Here is a 7,149-nt window from a genome sequence, read left to right as displayed (position 1 = left end):
CAACGGTGTGTCCGGTCCACGGCGTCATCCTTACTTGTGGGAATATCTCTTCCCCAACAGGAAATGGCAAAGAGTCCCAGCAAAGCTGGCCATATAGTCCCTCCTAGGCTCCGCCCACCCCAGTCATTCGACCGACGGACAGGAGGAAAATATATAGGAGAAACCATATGGTACCGTGGTGACTGTAGTTAGAGAAAATAATTCATCAGACCTGATTAAAAAACCCAGGGCGGGCCGTGGACCGGACACACCGTTGGAGAAAGTAATTTATCAGGTAAGCATAAATTCTGTTTTCTCCAACATTGGTGTGTCCGGTCCACGGCGTCATCCTTACTTGTGGGAACCAATACCAAAGCTTTAGGACACGGATGAAGGGAGGGAGCAAATCAGGTCACCTAAACGGAAGGCACCACGGCTTGCAAAACCTTTCTCCCAAAAATAGCCTCAGAAGAAGCAAAAGTATCAAATTTGTAAAATTTGGCAAAAGTGTGCAGTGAAGACCAAGTCGCTGCCTTACATATCTGGTCAACAGAAGCCTCGTTCTTGAAGGCCCATGTGGAAGCTACAGCCCTAGTGGAGTGAGCTGTAATTCTTTCAGGAGGCTGCCGTCCGGCGATCTCGTAAGCCAATCGGATGATGCTTTTAAGCCAAAAGGAAAGAGAGGTAGAAGTCGCTTTTTGACCTCTCCTCTTACCAGAATAGACAACAAACAAAGAAGATGTTTGTCTGAAATCTTTTGTAGCCTCTAAATAGAATTTTAGAGCACGGACTACGTCCAAATTGTGTAACAAACGTTCCTTCTTTGAAACTGGATTCGGACATAAAGAAGGAACAACTATCTCCTGGTTAATATTCTTGTTAGAAACAACCTTTGGAAGAAAACCAGGCTTAGTACGCAAAACCACCTTATCTGCATGGAACACCAGATAAGGCGGAGAACACTGCAAAGCAGATAACTCAGAAACTCTTCTAGCAGAAGAAATAGCAACTAAAAACAAAACTTTCCAAGATAGTAACTTAATATCTATGGAATGTAAAGGTTCAAACGGAACCCCTTGAAGAACTGAAAGAACTAGATTTAGACTCCAGGGAGGAGTCAAAGGTCTGTAAACAGGCTTGATCCTAACCAGAGCCTGAACAAATGCTTGAACATCTGGCACAGCTGCCAGTCTTTTGTGTAGTAAGACAGATAAAGCAGAGAGCTGTCCCTTTAGAGAACTTGCAGATAATCCTTTCTCCAAACCTTCTTGTAGAAAGGAGAGAATCTTAGGGATTTTTATCTTATTCCATGGGAATCCTTTGGATTCACACCAACAGATATATTTTTTCCATATCTTATGGTAAATCTTTCTAGTTACTGGTTTTCTGGCCTGAACCAGAGTATCTATCACAGAATCTGAAAACCCACGCTTTGAAAGAATCAAGCGTTCAATCTCCAAGCCGTCAGCTGGAGAGAGACCAGATTTGGATGTTCGAATGGACCCTGAACAAGAAGGTCCTATCTCAAAGGTAGCTCCCATGGTGGAACCGATGACATATTCACCAGGTCTGCATACCAAGTCCTGCATGGCCACGCAGGAGCTATCAAGATCACAGAGGCCCTCTCCTGTTTGATCCTGGCTACCAGCCTGGGAATGAGAGGAAACGGTGGAAACACATAAGCTAGGTTGAAGGTCCAAGGTGCTACTAGTGCATCTACTAGAGTCGCCTTGGGATCCCTGGATCTGGACCCGTAACACGGAACCTTGAAGTTCTGACGAGACGCCATTAGAACCATGTCTGGAATGCCCCATAATTGAGTCAGTTGGGCAAAGATCTCCGGATGGAGTTCCCACTCCCCCGGATGGAAAGTCTGACGACTCAGATAATCTGCTTCCCAGTTTTCCACACCTGGGATGTGGATCGCAGATAGATGGCAGGAGAGTTCCTCCGCCCATTGTATTATTTTGGTCACTTCTTTCATCGCCAGGGAACTCCTTGTTCCCCCCTGATGATTGATATACGCAACAGTCGTCATGTTGTCTGATTGGAATCTTATGAATCTGGCCTTTGCTAGTTGAGGCCAAGCCCTGAGAGCATTGAAAATCGCTCTTAGTTCCAGAATGTTTATCGGGAGAAGAGACTCTTCCCGAGACCATAGTCCCTGAGTCTTCAGGGATTCCCAGACCGCGCCCCAGCCCACTAGACTGGCGTCGGTCGTGACCATGACCCACTATGGTCTGCAGAAGCTCATTCCCTTGGATAGATGGTCCAGGGTCAGCCACCAACGGAGTGAATCTCTGGTTTTCTGATCTACTTGAATCATTGGAGACAAGTCTGTATAGTCCCCATTCCACTGTTTGAGCATGCACAGTTGTAATGGTCTTAGATGAATTCGTGCAAAAGGAACTATGTCCATTGCTGCAACCATCAACCCTACTACTTCCATGCACTGAGCTATGGAAGGACGTGGAACAGAATGAAGAACTTGACAATCCTCATTTCTAAGGAATCTATTATTGTTCCCAAGAAGGGAACTCTTGTTGACGGAGACAGAACTTTTTTCTACGTTCACCTTCCATCCGTGCGATCTGAGAAAGGCCAGAACAATGTCTGTATGAGCCTTTGCTTTTGACAGGGACGACGCTTGTATAAGAATGTCGTCCAGGTATGGTACTACTGCAATGCCCCTAGGCCTTAGAACCGCTAGAAGGGACCCGAGTACCTTTGTGAAAATCCTTGGAGCAGTGGCTAACCCGAATGGGAGGGCCACAAACTGGTAATGTTTGTCCAGAAAGGCGAACCTTAGGAACTGATGATGTTCTTTGTGGATAGGAATATGTAGGTACGCATCCTTTAGATCCACGGTAGTCATAAATTGACCTTCCTGGATAGTGGGTAGAATCGTTCGAATGGTTTCCATTTTGAACGATGGTACCCTGAGAAATTTGTTTAGGATCTTCAGATCCAAAATTGGTCTGAATGTTCCCTCTTTTTTGGGAACTACGAACAGATTTGAATAAAATCCCATTCCCTGTTCTTTTATTGGGACAGGGTGTATCACTCCCATTTTTAACAGGTCTTCTACACAATGTAAGAACGCCTGTCTCTTTATTTGGTTTAAGGATAAGTGAGACATGTGGAACCTTCCCCTTGGGGGTAGTTCCCTGAATTCCAGAAGATAACCCTGAGAAACTATTTCTAGTGCCCAGGGATCCTGAACATCTCTTGCCCAAGCCTGAGCAAAGAGAGAGAGTCTGCCCCCTACTAGATCCGGTTCCGGATCGGGGGCTACTCCTTCATGCTGTCTTGTTAGCAGCAGCAGGCTTCTTGACCTGCTTACCCTTGTTCCAGCCCTGCATAGGTTTCCAGGCTGGTTTGGGCTGTGAGGCATTACCCTCTTGCTTAGAGGATGCAGAATTCGAGGCCGGTCCGTTCCTGAAATTGCGAAAGGAACGAAAATTAGACTTATTCTTGGCCTTGAACGGCCTATCTTGTGGAAGGGCGTGGCCCTTTCCCCCAGTGATGTCTGAGATAATCTCTTTCAATTCTGGTCCGAAGAGAGTTTTACCTTTGAAAGGGATGTTAAGCAATTTTGTCTTGGATGATACATCCGCTGACCAAGACTTTAGCCAAAGCGCTCTAAGCACCACAATTGCAAACCCTGGATTTTTCGCCGCTAATTTAGCTAATTGCAAGGCGGCATCTAAAATAAAAGAGTTAGCCAACTTAAGTGCGTGAACTCTGTCCATAACCTCCTCATATGGAGTCTCTCTACCGAGCGACTTTTCTAGTTCCTCGAACCAGAACCACGCTGCAGTAGTGACAGGAACAATGCACAAAATGGGTTGTAGAAGGTAACCTTGCTGTACAAAAATCTTTTTAAGCAAACCTTCCAATTTTTTATCCATAGGATCTTTGAAAGCACAACTATCCTCGATAGGAATAGTAGTGCGCTTGTTTAAAGTAGAAACTGCCCCCTCGACCTTAGGGACTGTCTGCCATAAGTCCTTTCTGGGGTCGACCATAGGAAATAATTTCTTAAATATAGGAGGGGGAACAAAAGGTATGCCGGGCTTCTCCCACTCCTTATTCACTATGTCCGCCACCCGCTTGGGTATAGGAAAAGCGTCGGGGTGCACCGGAACCTCTAGGAACTTGTCCATTTTGCATAATTTCTCTGGAATGACCAAGTTGTCACAATCATCCAGAGTAGATAACACCTCCTTAAGCAGTGCGCGGAGATGTTCTAATTTAAATTTAAATGTCACAACATCAGGTTCAGCTTGTTGAGAAATTTTTCCTGAATCTGAAATTTCCCCATCTGACAAAACCTCCCTCATGGGCACTTCAGATTGGTGTGAGGGTATGACAGAACAATTATCATCAGCGCCCTCATGCTCTTCAGTGTTTAAGACAGAGCAATCGCGCTTTCTCTGATATGCAGGCATTTTGCATAAAATATTTGATATGGAGTTATCCATTACAGCCGTCAATTGTTGCATGGTAATAAGCATTGGCGCGCTAGATGTACTAGGGGCCTCCTGCGTGGGCAAAACTGGTGTAGACACAGTAGGAGATGATGTAGTATGTCTACTCCCCTCATCTGAGGAATCATCTTGGGCAATTTCATTATCTGTGGCAGTACTGTCCTTACTTTGTTTGGACGCTATGACACAATTATCACACAAATTTAAATGGGGAGACACATTGGCTTTCATACATATAGAACATAGCTTATCCGAAGGCACAGACATGTTAAACAGGCTTAAACTTGTTAATAAAGCACAAAAAAACGTTTTAAAACAAAACCGTTACTGTCTCTTTAAATTTTAAACAGAAACACTTTATTACTGAATATGTGAAAAACTATGAAGGAATTGTTCAAAAATTACCAAAATTTCACCACAGTGTCTTAAAGCATTAAGAGTATTGCACACCAAATTTCAGAGCTTTAACCCTTAAAATAACGGAACAGGAGCCGTTTACAAATTTAACCCCTATACAGTCCCAGCTACAGCTTTTGCTGAGATCTAACCAAGCCCAGAGGGGAATACGATACCAAATGACGCCTTCTAGAAACTTTTCCAGCTATTTTCAGGTCCTCACACATGCATCTGCATGTCTTGCTCTCAAAAACAACTGCGCAGTAAAGGCGCGAAAATGAGGCTCAGCCTACAACTGGGAAGGCCCTCCCTGACTGGAAAAGGTGTCTAACATAGTGCCTGCCGTTAAAAAACGTTCCCCAAGCTTATAAATGTGAAATATCATCATAAACATGTATAAAATGCCCAAATAAAGCAATCGATTTAGCCCATAAAAGTGTCTACCAGTTTTATAGCCCATATTAAGCCCTTTATTCTGTTTGAGACTAAGAAAATGGCTTACCTATCCCCATGAGGGGAAAAATGACAGCCTTCCAGCATTACACAGTCTTGTTAGAAATATGGCTAGTCATACCTTAAGCAGAAAAGTCTGCTAACTGTTTCCCCCAACTGAAGTTACTTCATCTCAACAGTCCTATGTGGAAACAGCAATCGATTTTAGTTACTGTCTGCTAAAATCATCTTCCTCTCACAAACAGAAATCTTCATCTTTTTCTGTTTCAGAGTAAATAGTACATACCAGCACTATTTTAAAATAACAAACACTTGATAGAAGAATAAAAAACTACATTTAAACACCAAAAACTCTTAACCATCTCCGTGGAGATGTTGCCTGTGCAACGGCAAAGAGAATGACTGGGGTGGGCGGAGCCTAGGAGGGACTATATGGCCAGCTTTGCTGGGACTCTTTGCCATTTCCTGTTGGGGAAGAGATATTCCCACAAGTAAGGATGACGCCGTGGACCGGACACACCAATGTTGGAGAAAAAGGCAGTTACACTAACAAAATTTTTACAGTGTATGTAACAAGTCAGCAGAGCATTGCACCCACTTGCAAATGGATGATTAACCCCTTAATAACAAAAACAGAATAATAAATGACAAAAACGTTTTTTAAACACAGTCACAACAACTGCCACAGTCTACTGTGATTGTTACCCTCCTCAAACACGACTTTGAAGCCTTTTGAGCCCTTGAGAGATGTCCTGGATCATGCAGGAAGAAGCTGAATGTCTCTGTCAGTATTTTTATCTGCACAGAAAAGCACTAAAATAGGCCCTTCCCACTCATATTGCAACAGTGGAAAGCCTCAGGAACTGTTTCTAGGCAAAAATCAAACCAGCCATGTGGAAAAAAACTAGGCCCCAATAAGTTTTGTCACCAAACATATATAAAAACGATTAAACATGCCAGCAAACGTTTTATATTACACTTTTATACCTTATTGCAGGAAAACCTGCACGCCATTCCCTCTCTGAAGTTACCTCACTCCTCAGAATATGTGAGAACAGCAATGGATCTTAGTTACTTCTGCTAAGATCATAGAAATCACAGGCAGATTCTTCTTCTAATGCTGCCTGAGATGAAACAGTACACTCCGGTACCATTTAAAAATAACAAACTTTTGATTGAAGTTAAAAAACTAACTATAATACACCACTCTCCTCTTACTACGTCCATCTTTGTTGAGAGTTGCAAGAGAATGACTGGATATGGCAGTGAGAGGAGGAGCTATATAGCAGCTCTGCTGTGTGTGATCCTCTTGCAACTTCCTGTTGGGAAGGAGAATATCCCATAAGTAATGGATGATCCGTGGACTGGATACACTTAACAAGAGAAATATAGAATCTATTTAGCGTGGGTGTTTATTTGGTGGTTGTAGATATGTAACAGATTTTGGGGGTCAAAGTTAGAAAAAAATAGTTTTTTTCCATTTATTTCCTCATATTTTTTTTTTTTATAGTAAATTATAAGATATGATGAAAACAATGGTATCTTTAAGAAAGTCCTATTTAATGGCGAGAAAAACGGTATGTAATATGTGTGGGTACAGTAAATGAGTAAGAGGAAAATTACAGCTAAACACAAACACCGCAAAAATGTAAAAATAGCCCTGGTCCCTAACGGTCAGAAAATGGAAAAGTGCTGTGGTCCTTAAGGGGTTAAAATTATATGTTCTATTTAAATCATGAAAGAAAAATAATAGGTTTTATGTCCCTTTAAAGTAATGGTAAAGCCTAGCGGTTTTTGTGAAACGCTAGGATTTACCAGTGGGACAAATAAA

This window comes from Bombina bombina, chromosome 1, assembly GCF_027579735.1.
Source record: "Bombina bombina isolate aBomBom1 chromosome 1, aBomBom1.pri, whole genome shotgun sequence".
Classification (NCBI taxonomy): domain Eukaryota; kingdom Metazoa; phylum Chordata; class Amphibia; order Anura; family Bombinatoridae; genus Bombina; species Bombina bombina.
This window is presented reverse-complemented; position numbering follows the sequence as displayed.